The 14,921-nt window shown below is 33.3% G+C and overlaps 1 pseudogene; it reads right to left on the bottom strand.

The window, feature by feature from the left end:
• Nucleotides 1-1,692: 1,692 nt before the first annotated feature.
• On the bottom strand, nt 1,693-4,521 carry LOC113728929 (uncharacterized; annotated as a pseudogene).
• Nucleotides 4,522-14,921: the final 10,400 nt, after the last annotated feature.

Here is a 14,921-nt window from a genome sequence, read left to right as displayed (position 1 = left end):
TTTCTTTTCCTCTTTTTTTTTTTCCTTTTCTGAAGTCAATTGGAATGTTTATGGAGAAACCAATGCTCACTAACTAGTCTGTGAAGGTGCTTCACTCCAAATTTGGGTCCATGGACTAAATTTGCAACACCACTTGGCGTACCTGTGAGACTGTATTCTCATGAAAACTAGACATCTTGATTATAACTTACAAAAATTCGCTAAATTTTATAACTTACAAATACTCTAAAATGACAATAATGTCACTAAAATTAAAATCTATAAATGTTTCAAATTGTCATTACTAGTTGTACAACTCTAACATAAGAATTTCAAACTCTTCATTTAATACACCTTACTCTATAATTCCTAGAACGTGATCGTCAATCTATTTACCTCTTCATTTATCTTCTAAAGATATGCAATCTGCTTCGAACTTTTAGCCAATAATATATATGACTTAATTAGTTCACATATGTTATTTCATTTACTTATTTTTATCTTAAATAATCCTATAAAACATATGAACCTTTTATAAAAAAGTAACTGAAATGGTTTCTAAAAAAAAAAGATTTCCCTATTCTGAAAGTTATCCATTTTGGAAAGTTTCCCCTCTTGAAAAGACTTCTCTTTTTAAAAAGTATTTTAATTCAATTATCTATAAGAAAAAAGTTTCTATTTTGATATAAATAGGCATATATTGGTTCGAGTTGGATTTGAATTTGGGTTTGACCCTAGAGTTAAGCCTACTCTTGAAAAAGACTTCTTTTTTATTTAATTTGGATTTATAAACAAACTTGGACTTGTAATATTTTTATTGAGTTTGTTTGTTAAAATTTGGGTTACTATAATAAATTCAAGCCTTTAAATAAGTTCTTTGAAGTAGGGGTGGAGCTCAGTCGAGGAGCTCGACTCGAGCTCGATATGTACTCGGTCAGAAGCTCGAGCTCGAGCTGCTCGATAGAGCTATCGAGTTGAGTTCAAGCTCATAAATTTGATACTCGAAAGCCCGACGAACTCTATCGAGTATCGCATAAAAAATTAGAAAGATTATATATAAAATTACTAATATAAGTAAATAAATTCTGAGGAATAATTATGGGTGAAGTGTAATTATACTAAAAAGAATAGTCAACAAGTTCCCACTTCCCGCCCAGACTTCCCATCGAGCCTTTCTAGCCTTTCAGCCAGTTCCCACTTCGCATTTCCCATCGAGCCTTTCTTCCTCTTTCCAACTCCCAAGTCGTGTCTCTGTTGCTAGCTCGTTGAAGCTTCCTAGAGCAGCTATTGATTTGCTTATCCATCGCCGGTAACTTTTGAATCCGCCTGTAAGTTCAGAATCTCCTTATCTCCTTTTCGAATTTATGTATTAAGCATGCGGGTAAGAACTTGGTTGTATTATGTATTAAGCATACTGGTAAGGAAAACATGAGGAAAATTTGTATTTTAAGCTTTTTGCTGAAATTGTTGGTTACTGTATTTAGATTTGGTCACCACAACCCGTGCATCTGATATGAAAGCCTCCTCGTCTTCTCCGACCTTTTATTTTTTCTTCTCCTTCTCTTGAATCTCTGCCACCCACTGGCTGTTTAGTGAAGAGTCTTCAAAGAGAGAATTTTGGGTTAAAGATTGATTTGTTATTTCTGTCTTTCTGTGCAATTTCTCATAAATTGGATACGAGCAAGGTTTTTTTTTTTTTTTTTGCTAGAGGAATCACTTGTTTTCTCTTGAGCCTGTTGGCAAAGGTCTGAATGCCGCCAAAACCACAGATATCTTGCACATAAGGAACCCAACCATCCCAAAAATACGGTCGTTTGGTGTCAACACCCCGGCAGCATCTCCTGAGATGTATCTTGCAGCAATAACAGCCAATGCAAAAGCCAAAACCAAGCTTGTCAGTGAACCTCCAGATTTTCCCAGTATTTGACCAAAGTTTTCCATCCTGTTTGTTGGAACAATTTCTGCAGCCGGTAATCCATCAATCGACCTTTGCAATAACAGTAGATATAAGAACCCTCCAATCCCACCTGTTAAGAATGCTAATGCAGCATTTTCTCCAAGTGAGAATGAGGCAATTGAGGAACCAGCAAGGATAAGCATTGCATCATAAAGCAACAACGAAAATTTCAAGTCTGCATATTCCTTCATGCTTTCTTCACTAGATAAACTCTGGCCAGGGTCTAAGTTCTGCCATGGAAAAGTCATTAGCTTCACCAAGTAGTATATCCTCAAGGCCAAAGTCATATTGGAAAACAAATGTTTTTAGCGCTCAATTTTTGCTGAATTCTGGTCTAGAAAACAAACCCAATGTTTTCGAGCTCATTTTACGAGCTTAGTTTGAGTACTTGAGCTCGAATCTTATACGAGTTTGAGTTCAAGTTATCTTTAATTACATCGAGTCGAGTTCGAATCTGAAGTTTGAGGTTTGTTCGAGCTCGAGCAGTACTCATAACCTTCGAGCTCGAGATCGAATATGGTACTACTCGAACTCAACTCGATTCGACTCCACCCCTACTTTGAAGAGCTTTTAAATAAAATTTGAGTTATTATAACAAAGTCGAGCTTTTAAATAAGTTCTTGGACGTATATAGCCCAAATTCGGTGTTTGCTATATACTTTGGCTTCTAAACTTCTTGGGATAATTTCAGAAACCTCCCCTGAGGTTTCTGACATTTACACTTACCTTCCCTGTGGTTTGAACAATTACACTGACCTCCCCTGAGGTTACTAATCCTTTACAAATTCAGTCCAAATGATTAAAATACTATTTTAGAGAGTGAAATTAGAATTTTGTACCTGATTTGTCCTTTGTGCCACATGTCCAATGAATGGCAAAGTATTACAAATTAATTAACAATTAATAAACTTTAAAGAGTGTAGTTTATAGGCAAATACGTATTGCCTATTTAAAATACCAGCTCTTTACATGAATTTTATTTTCAAATATTTACTTTATCACAAATATTTATTCTCAAATACAGATTTGTATTTACTCTCAAATATTTAATTTTTGTTAAATACAAAACCTACCAGTTTTTCTTCCGTAGAAATATTAATATAACATTTTTTCAATTTCAATTACAAATATTTATGTATTTAACATAAATTAAATGATTCAGAATAAAATACTCATAAAGAGCTAATACTTTACTCATGTAATGGATGAAAGCCATAAAAAATTAACATTTTATAGGCCATTTCTTTTTCTTTTAATTTTAATTTATATTAAATAGATAACCTATCGATTTTCTTTTTACAAGAATATTATTGTAACACCTTTTAATTTTTAATTACAAATATTGATATATTTATTGTAAATTAAATATTTAAAAATAAAATACCTATAAAGAGCCGGTACTTTAAATAAGTTATGCGTGTTTGCCTATAAACTACACTCCTTATTTAAATCAATAAACTACACTCCTTAACTTAAATCAATAAACTATACTCCTTACTTTAAATAGTGTAGTTTATAGGCAAATACGCATATCCTATTTAAAGTATCGGCTCTTTACAGATATTTTATTTTCAAATATTTAATTTATGATAAATATATTAATATTTGTAATTAAAAATTAAAAAGTGTTAAAGTAATATTCTTGCAAAAAAAATCAGTAGGTTATCTATTTAATATAAATTAAATATTTTTTAAAAAATAAATGGCCTCATAAACTATTAATTTTTTATGACTTTCATCCATTACATGAGTAAAGTATTGGCTTTTTATGGATATTTTATCCTGAATCATTTAATTTATGTTAAATACATAAATATTTATAACTAAAATTGAAAAAGTGTTATATTAATATTTCTACGGAAGAAAAACTGGTAGGCGCGGCGTGCTGGTTGTGGTCTTGTGCGATGGGCGAGGGAGCTTCAGCCGTGGACTGCTGTGAGCTGCGGGCGACAGCGGAGAGCTGGGATGCGGCAAGCCGCGCGCGAGATGGCGGCAGGCCCAGAGGACGACGGGCTGAGCAGCGTCCGTGGCAAGCTGGGTGCGTGCGGAAGAGAGGAAGGGAGGGCTGTGGCGGCGGGCCGCTGCTTCGGGCGACGCAGAGGAAAACAGAGGAGAAGAAAGGAAGAAAAGAGAAAGAAAGAAGAAGAAAGAAAGAAAGAAAAAGAAAGAAAAAAAAGAAATAAAGAAAGAAAGAAAAGAAAGAAGAGAGAAAAAAAAATGTTTTTTTTTCTTTTTTGAAATTGAGAAACCTAGCTAGGTTGAAAATTTTTTCTTCTTCTTTTTTTTTTCCTTTTTTTTTGTTTTGTGTTTTTTTTTTGTTTTAAAATTTTTGTTTTTGTTTAAAAGTTTTTTTTTTTTTTTTGCAAATGTTATTCTCGAAATTCAAAATTAGAGATTAATCGAAAATCAATAACCGTTCTTGAGTTTTTTTTTTTTTTTTTTGAATACTTACCTTTCCCACAAATGTGACGTGGGCACGTCATGAAGGCACGGAATCTGGAGCTCTCCATATGACATGACGCGGGCACGTCATGAAGGCAGGAACCCCTGCTGACGATTCTGACCGTGAGCTCTCCAGACGTCATGACGCGGGCGCGTCATGACAGAAAGACACCTACAAATCATCAAAAACGAAAATTGAAACCCGAAATCAGTCAAATTCAAGGAAAACATATTTAAACTATCACATGAAAGCAAAACAAACAATTAAAAGAAATAATTGGATTGCCTCCCAATGAGCGCCTTTCTTTAATGTCTTTGGGTAGACATTATCATGTTTTGTTCATGGAGGATAAAATCTTGTAGCTCGTCTTAATGCTTCATCCTCTATATAGTCCTGATAACCCTCGTAAATAGAATAATCCTTGAGCACACGAGCTACGGGGTTCCATGGACTAGAGAATGGCGCCAAACGAGTCGATGATAATTTGCATTCTCCATTCACTCCTCCCTCACTTGCATTTATTGGTTCAAGATATCTCGCCATCGCCACTCTTAATTTATTCCTGTCATGAAATTTAAAATTGTCTGGTATAATAAAGTCAATTTCGTTAACAGGAATTGAAGAGTAAGAGTCAGGAGAATATTGATGAAAGAGTGGAGGAGATGTCACCGCATTTGGAGATTGTTCACTGGATTCTTTCACTTGAATGGGTTGCGGTTGGGGTTCCATTTCTTCCTTTTCGGCTTCCTTTTCAACTGCATCTGTAGATTTCTCATTTTGACACTCTTGCATCTCCTCATCACCAGTCAAGTAAATTGCACTCTCATTTTCTTCTAGATCAACAACGGTTTTCGAGGGCAATTCTTCCATTTGAGAAGCCACTCAATTTATTCTGGATGTCAATTGACGCATTTGATCCGCCAGGTCGCGAAGGCTCGCTTGTGTCTCCTGATGAAATCGATTTGTATTAGCAATTAGTAATTCCATCATTTCTTCAAGAGACATACCTGACACGGAGGATGATTGTTGAGACTCTTGCTGTTGAAAATCCATTGGCCCGGTCGCATAATCAAAATTGAAATTATCCCACCATTCTTGATCATACCCGTTTGAATAAGGGTCATACTGCGTTTGATATTGGGATGAAAAATCTCCAAAAGTATCAATTGGAGCGCTTAGATTATCTTGAAATGCGGGGCATGTGTCAGTTGAATAACCTGAATCAAAATAAGTTCCACAATTTGCAACAGCCCATTGATCATTAGGAAAAACACGAGTCTCATAACCCCATTCAGGAATAAAGTCCAGTCTATCATCAAAATACGGAATGTTAGCAGCCATAAAAAAATAAAAAAAAATAAGAGAAAAATAAATTAAAAAAATGAAAACAAGATAAACTCAAAAAGAAACAAATTAATCTGGCACCAGTCCCCGGCAACGGCGCCAAAAATTGACAGGTTGTCGAAACCTGTGCAATAATAAAACCTGCTCAAACTAAAAGTAATTTCTGTAGATAGCAGTAAGCAGGGTCGAATCCACAGGGACTGGGAGTAATTGTTCCTTTCCAAATTCACAGTGACAAAGGGGGTGTTTTATATCAGGAGTGACAATTTAAACAATTCAACTAAAAATAAAATGATAAAAATAAAATAGCCAACTAGAAATTAAATAACAATTTACTAAAATCTAATAAGTGATAATTAAGGATCTAGCCAAGAAATAACTTCAACAATGGTTCACCTAATTGATCATCGATAAGCAAAGGCAATTCCAATTATTTACTAATAAATAGGTTATAACTGCCAAACAAGCGATGACAGTCAACCCCTCCTTACTATGTCGATGAATAAGGTACGCCCGTTAATCACTGCTCTAATTGAGAAATAATCCTAAGTACGCCCATAGAATTTAATTCCCCAATTGCCTTACGTATTAGAGGAGCCCTATTCTAATCAAATAACGCACTACCAGGGTTATTTTAGATTAACCCGCGTATTCCCCTGACACAAGTCTAATTATGCCAGTTGTCACTATTTTGAGGCAATTAAACAATTACGGATTCAACGTCTCAATTGACTATAGATTATTAAATTAACTAATTATCCGGATCCAAGACAATTAATTAATTAAACAATCATAAGCACTGCAACCAGGGAATATGCAAATACCAATAAATAAAAGAAAAAGATAAAATTAAAACGATCTCACAATTTTTAGGCGACCCAAAGCATCCGTTGTCCCTTGACTAGAGTGAGGGAATTAGCTCATATTTGATGAACAAAATCCACGCAAAATTGCGGCAATAGTTGCGGCCTTCGTATCCATGAATTTGGCAAATTCAATTCGCTCAAATCAATAAGAAAAGTAAGCTACAGGAGTTGATTGATTGCTTGTACTCTTGGCTGGCATACGAAGGAAGACAAGGAACTACTAAAAGCTAAAGAGAAAGAAAAGTCAAAAGCTCTATGCTACGCTACAAGACGAAAAACTAAAGAAGACCAGAGGATAGTGCTCTCCTCCTGCAATCTGAATTCCTATTCTAATTGCTACTGTGCGGCCTCCGCCGCCCAGCCCCCGAGAGGAGAAAGAAGACTTCGGCTCCCCCTTTTTAATGTAGTCTTCGGGCCAATTATCGAGGAGGGTTGCGGTTTGATATTCCAAAAATGTCCCTAGATGCCTGCTACTTGAACTCTTTCTTGATAACTGCCAAATTGGCCTTGATTGTGATATTTTTGTTCTACTCCCTGAAATATATGCAAATTACGAAAAGTGAGTAGAATCCAGCAATTAATCCACATCAAATCAGATAATAGGAGAAATTAATAATAAAATAAATGATAAAATTGCAACTTATCAAACTATTAATTTTTTATGACTTTCATCCATTACATGAGTAAAGTATTGGCTTTTTATGGATATTTTATCCTGAATCATTTAATTTATGTTAAATACATAAATATTTATAACTAAAATTGAAAAAGTGTTATATTAATATTTCTACGGAAGAAAAACTGGTAGGTTTTGTGTTTAACAAAAATTAAATATTTGAGAGTAAATACAAATCTATATTTGAGAATAAATATTTGTGATAAAGTAAATGTTTGAAAGTAAAATACATGTAAAGAGCTGGTACTTTAAATAGGCAATACTTATTTGCCTATAAACTACGCTCGTTAAAATTTATTAATTGTTAATTAATTTGTAATACTTTGCCATTCATTGGACATATGGCACAAAGGACAAATTAGGTACAAAATTCTAATTTCACTCTCTAAAATAATGTTTTAATCATTTGAACTGAATTTGCAAAGGATTAGTAACCTCAGGGGAGGTCAGTGTAATTGTTCAAATCAAAGGGGAGGTAATTGTAAATGTCAGAAACCTCAGGGGAGGCTTCTGAAATTATCCCAAACTTCTTTGAAGAGTCGGGAATTTATAAATTGGGCTTTATGATCCATTAGTTCAATTATAGAACAAACAAATGTCCACTATAAGAACATAAGCCCTATATGTATGGACCCACAAAGTTTCTTACTTTTTAACCTTTAAGGCCCACTAACTGTATTAGTCCCAAAATACTAAATGAAAGGCACAAGGGCCACAACAGCATCAACAACTGATGAAATTGATCTTCATCAGGTCATTGTCATCATCACTCCAACTGGTTTTTAAAAATTCGATGGTTAAAATTGTGTCACACTGTCTTATCAAGTGGTATGATATAATTTAGATCATTGAATTTTTGAAAATCGAACCTACCTAAATTTTGATTCACCAGTAGTGAAACGGCTTCAACTTGTTTCCCAACTCACAAGTTGGATGATTAAACACAACTATTAATTATTTGTCTTTTAATTTTGTACAAACGGTCTGTCTCCAAGTGAAATTGCGTGCCGTGAAATTCCATTTCTCCAAACAAATAATTCTAGAAATTATAAAGTCCTAAAGGATATTATCAATTAAGTGGAAACCAAAATTTAGAGATACAAAATCTACACCCATGCCATGTCTAGACATTGGGCTTTTGAGGAAAAAATTAAACGCTGAAAAGCTAATATCGTAGAAATATTCTTAACAAAAGTTCATAGTCTTGCGTGGTTATAGCCGAAAGGATGTTGAATTCTTGTCCCCTTTTATGGCTCGTCTGTTGATCTCCTCCCCATCCCAATACTCTTGCACACAAGCTCCCTGTATTTGGTTTTGGAGTTTTGTAGAAAGAAATGAAAAACCAGAGCATACAACAAATTGAATGAGCTATAGCCAATCAAAAGTTTTATTTTGAATATGCACATATTAAGAGAAAATAAAAAGCATTGCGACATTAAAAGATGAAGAAGAAAAGGGACAAAACAGAAAGAAAAAGGGAAAAAAATGAAAATGAAAATTAAAAGATAAAACTCATACGATTGCAGGGGCAACTTATGACCATTGACCAATATAATATATATTAGAGGTGGCAAAATGGGTGGGATGGGTTGGATTTGCTTGAGTTTGAAATGGAATCGAGTCATATGGGTTTGGCTCCAACCTTACCCATATGTGTTTTGGGACTAACTTGGGCGGGATCACTTTGGGATGGGTTTAGATTGATCCCGCCCAATACCCAAATCTATTTTCTACATATTTTTTTTCCTTTAATTCATTTTTTATTTTTTATATAATTTTAATATTTTTGATTTATTAAATATCTTTTAGTTTTATTAAATAAACATGCAAGTGCTTTATACTCAGGATTCCCACCAAAAATTGGATTAACAAATAAAAAAAAAGATAGATATACAGCCATATTTCAACATATATCAAGATAGCCAAAGTACTTAGGGTGTTGAATATTTATTCTCATCATTGTCCAAGGATGATAGGTCTAAACTGACTAAAATGCTGGAAATTCTTGTAGATAATGACTAGGACGACTACTAGATTATATTCGCTGGTATGACTATAAAAATTGTTAAAGATAATTTTTGAATCTAAGACTCCGTTTGGATTTACTATTTTTTCAAAAAATAAGTTTTTCAAATACAATGTTACAGTAATATACAATAACTCAAAAAACATCCTATCCATATTAGTATATCAAATATTTCAAAAAAAATTTATAATAAAAATTTTTCATATACACTACTACAATAAAATATTTCAAAAAACCCCCCAAAAATAACTAATCTAAACGGAGCCATTGCTATTTGAACCTAATGGGTACCCAAGTATTTCCCAAAATTTCCCATCAATTAATGGGTACAATTGAGATTTGTCCCATTTGAAATCCAATATCAAATTTCAGTACCCATCCCGCCCAAAGTCCCCATGGGTATGGGTAACCCATTGGGACTTGGGACAAATTGCCACCTCTAATATATATATATGTGTGTGTACTCTATAAAAGTCTCTTGGATGATTTACCTTTTAGTCCTTACTCAATATATCTATATCTATAAAAGTCTATATAAATTATATTCAATAAACATGGGTGAATTAAAGGACTTCTACACTTTTAGTTCCCGTCTCCTGTCAAACCAAAAATTCTTAATTATAAATGTCAACGTATCAAATAATGGCTGAATTTTTCCACTCACTAATTCCGTCATGATAAGAAGTTGAACTAAATTTGGACCCTATTAAATCGGAAGACAAGCCCCCGCGTGAATGGTCCAACGGCAGCGCCTTTCACCAGTGAACCTTGAGGTCACAAGTTCGAGTCTCCGCTTCGCTGGATTTCTCTGCGCACTTAACGTGTTCGGGCCGGGTTGGGGCGCCGGGCCCAGGCCGCAGGGGATTAGTTGGGCCCCATAAGAATTGACCCGAACACCCCTGTGTCGACAAGAAATAAAAATAAAAAAAAATAAATCGGAAGACAAGCTATCGTTTTATAATATAGATGATTGAAACTAGAAGTCAAATTACATAGACAGTTTGGGTCCATTAAGATCCCAGTAAAAGTCATTGGAAAAGAGAACTTTAAAAATGTCGATGTATCAAATAGTGAACTAAAATAAAAATAAAAAAAAATAAATCGGAAGACAAGCTATCGTTTTATAATATAGATGATTGAAACTAGAAGTCAAATTACATAGACAGTTTGGGTCCATTAAGATCCCAGTAAAAGTCATTGGAAAAGAGAACTTTAAAAATGTCGATGTATCAAATAGTGAACTAAATTCGGACTCTATTAAATCAGACAAGGTATCATTTTATAACACAGATGATTTAAACTAAATTCAAATTACTTAGAGAGTTTGGGGTCTATTAAGATCCGAGCAGAAGTCATTGAAAAAGAGAACTTCAAAAAGACAAATTCTGGCTGCAATGCTGGATGAAGACTCATCACTGATTGATCGGTCGGAATACCACAATTATATCTAAAGTGAAAACTTGTATGATTCAAAACCTCTCTACTGTTGTTGCTTGAATACTTTAATGTTGTATTTTAATCTATTGATTATATTCATGACTGAATAGTTTGATTGGCACCATGGTTACATGTGTATTACTTGTTTATGAATTTTGAACCTTTTGATTTGAGAATTGGACCCTGTTTTTCTTCCTTCTTCATGTGCTTGCTTTGACATAATAATGAGATTATACAAAGCTTGACACTTAATTAAAAGGTATACCGTGGAAAAGAATTTAGTTTGATTTCGAAAATTTATGATTTCTATGGGGATTGTTTAAGGTAGATGATTTTTATCACCACAATGCTAAGTTAACCATATGATAATCATAAGCCAGCCCACATTAGAATTAGTTCAATCCAGAGAATTTTCAGCCAAAAATCTATATCTATATCTAGATGTATTAAAAGGCAGCTTTTTCATGAGGACTTTCCACAATTTTAGATTTATTTTAATTCAGTAATTCTTATTCCTTCTCCGTATCCCTTTTCACTTTTCTAATTTACGTGGCTCACTAATCTATAATATCATAACTCCATAATTTTAACTAACAGATATTAACCACCGCAGCAATATCGCATCTACAAATTGTAAACCACGTTTGACACTTACCACATGACTCATAGTAATAACTAACTCATAATTTAAGGAGCTCACTACTATGCAAATTACCTATCCAAAATTTAGGAGCCCGTTTGCATTATAATTTTCACAATTCCCACAATTCTACGTATCTAACTCTTATAACATATCTTACTCTCATAATTATTCACAAAAACTAAACGTATCTTATTATGAAAAATACATATTCACTACTATGGAAAATACATATCCAAAATTTAGGAGCCCGTTTGCATAATTTCCACAATTCCCACAATTCTACGTATCTAACTCTTATAACGTATCTTACTTTCATAATCATTCACAAAAACTAAAGATTGTGATTACAATCATTTCTATCCACACATCATTCATTTTCTAATATGAATTTTTATTATTATTTCAGGATCCATCTTCCACAAAAAAGTAGTTTTTGAATCATGTACACATTTTATCACACTTTGAGCTATTGTGCTAGACAAATCTTAGATTTTAATTATGTTGGTACAATTATTTTTACCTTTTTTTTTTTAATTCACACTCTCTTTTTATTTCTTTCAATAATGTCAACACCATGCTTAGAAAAGAAAAAAAATTGAAGAACTGCGTTTGTTTTACAATTTAGCCTTAACCCTATATTTGAGCAAGTTTACTTAACATATCCAAACCATAACCAATCAATTGAAGGTCATTAAAAGTTAATACCATTTTATGAATTTGGAATATTTTGGATTGATATTAAAGGCGGTGACTTTGATTTGTTTACAGAATTAACTATAAGATATTTTTTTAAAATTTTTTATTAGGGGAGAGCTGAGATTTAAGAAATAGGGAGGAAGGGAAATTCAAATCCAGAACCTCTATTAGAATATCAACTAAACTTATAACGAGATAGTTATCGATTCACATAACTAATTATATTAACTTAAAATCATCATGTTCCAAAGAGCCAAAATATGCCTCTTGATTTTTTGTTCTTATGCAAGTTACAGGAATTGTCATTTGAATATGAGTTGACAAACAAATAATAATCCCAAACTTATTCCTCTCTAATCAAAGCTCTTTCAGTTTGCCTATAAAGAATAAGGTAATCTGAAGACATTGGTTATTTGATTATTTTGGCAAAATCCGGCATAAATAAAGCAGGTTTTGGTGAAGAACTTTGAACCTTTGTGTTTGAGAGTGAATAGATACTCATTTTAAAGCGAGAGGGAGAGTAAAGTAAAATTGGATGTTTTCAAAATGGCTTTAAAGGACTTCTGGATAACTTATTGCTAACAGAAGAGTGGTTAACAAAAGATGGTTGGAATTAGAGGTTTGGTCCAAATTGGACTGGTTTATTTTTGTAAGGAATTTAATATTAGCATTTTAAATTTGAGGGCGAAAGAATTCTTTGGCAAAATGTATAGGATGTTTTGTGCTATTTTATCTAAAAGAAAGAAATAGAAGACATATCAAAAGCTACCCAACTCAAATGACTTCTGTCCTATAACATTTTCTTGTCCCTACAAGAACACTTCGTTAAATACTACAAAAATTCTTAATTCAGTTTTTAAAATTATTTTATAAATTATACACATGTCATATATTTATCGTTTCCAAGGGCACTTGAAAGGTTGACTTGTCATCATTCTTTCGAATGCATATTAATTAACCCAATGAAGAAATGGAAACGAATATTGGAATTCATGCCTCCTGAGCTCTCAAGATTCTACAATAGCAATAACAACAACTCTAAGATTAATGGAGAAGCATTTAGCTCCTGTCTAAGATATACCAAGTAACTTCTCCTTGTTCTACTGAATTATAGCCACTTATACATCATGATTACAGGTTTTGCATTGCTTGTCGGTTAATGAGCCTTGCTTGCTGCTCCAAACTACCACGTTTGGCATGTAATGGATCAGAGGCTTTTCTAGCAAAAACATTAATCTTCTGAGTTGAGTCTTTCACAATATAGATAAAAGTAAGAGAAGTTTTGGTATGATCAAACACGTGCAATGCAAGTGCACTTTCCTAGTTGTTAAAATGTTTGGCATTAGTCATTAGTAAGCATTTTGTGTATTTCATGCATATAGAGAGTAAACTGCTATTGACCGCTAACTACAAGTGGGCAATATGTAATTAAGGCACTATGATTCAATAAAATTGCAACTAATAATCACAAATAGTAAGCTGAACACTAATGAATAATATCTAATCCAACTATCAATTCACTAAACTTTTCTTTCAATAATTAAGTTCCTATACAGCAAGCTCCAATAACCCCCCTCCCCCCAACCCAAAAAAAAAAAAGGGCTCCAATAACAAATTAATTTCTAAAGTCACTACAATTCTAAATAAGGCCAAACTCTGTTTTTGGCTACTCAAAATACTTGTGAAGAATTTGGGATGCATCATTCCAATACCTGACCTAGTGCCAGAAGTACTACCCATGCTCTTTTGTCAACTGACAAATTGGCAAACTAATTTGTTGAAAATGTCTAATTGTGTGCACTTAAGATGAATAGTACATGTATCAATCAAACTGACTAGCCTCTCGTTGGTTCGTTAACACTTAACAATTGAGTTAAGTTTAAATCCGCTACTGAAAACTTTCAGATGGTGCCAGAGACATTAAAACATATACATATATAGCAATTGGTCTTTTTTCTTTCAATTCTTTTTACACGAGCTACTGGATATTCCATAATCTATTTTTCTGGAAAGACAAACATGATATCGACATTGTGATAGAGAGATTTCACGAATTGCTAAAAGAATCAATAAATTGCTCAGAAAAAAATATGAATATAAATCATAACCAGTTTGGTCCTGTATTATAACTCTTTTCTTGCTCTTTGCTGAAGACTTACAAGTCGTTGCATATATGTGGCTTGGAAATTAGAAAGCAGTGGTGAAGATGGGCTGAGCTTTTCAATCTTTGCAGACTAATAATTGCTCATTTGATTTCGCCATTGACAATCCTATTGACTTAAAAAAAATAAAAGAAATACATTGTATTTGTGACTTGTCGGATACAGGTAAAATATTTTATTAATTAGATTGCGTTTCATAATCATATAAAAAAATATAAAAATACTTGTATCATGAGTTTATTTAAAAATTATTGTTGACGTTAAGGTATTTCAATTTATAATTATTGCGGAGTGCAGGGCAATTCTGATTGATTTGTTGGAGAATTTCTTATATTGACTCTTTTTCAAGCAATCTGATTGTTCAGGGATATGTTCAAGAAGAATATCGTTTCTTGGAGTGCTATGATTGTTACAAATACACAATTCTGATCAGGCAAATTGTGTGAGTTTTAACTGTTGATAAAGGTTTAGAGGACGGTAGAATTTATTGGGTTCGCAAAGGCTGCAGCGACATTAGGATGAAAAAGTAGTTTCGACAAATTATATTCTTTAATCACTGCAGGCCCCGATAAGGCCCCATTTTGGTTTTGGCTATCAGCATTAGCTGCTAAGGAGTCTTGTTTGGCAGACAAGTTTTTTGCTCAGTTTATCTGCTATAAGTTTTTTAAAAACTTTAGTTACAGTAACCTCAA

Source organism: Coffea arabica, chromosome 2e, assembly GCF_036785885.1.
Source record: "Coffea arabica cultivar ET-39 chromosome 2e, Coffea Arabica ET-39 HiFi, whole genome shotgun sequence".
NCBI lineage: Eukaryota > Viridiplantae > Streptophyta > Magnoliopsida > Gentianales > Rubiaceae > Coffea > Coffea arabica.
Note: the sequence above shows the minus strand (reverse complement) of the source record. Positions and strands in the feature narration are given on the sequence as shown.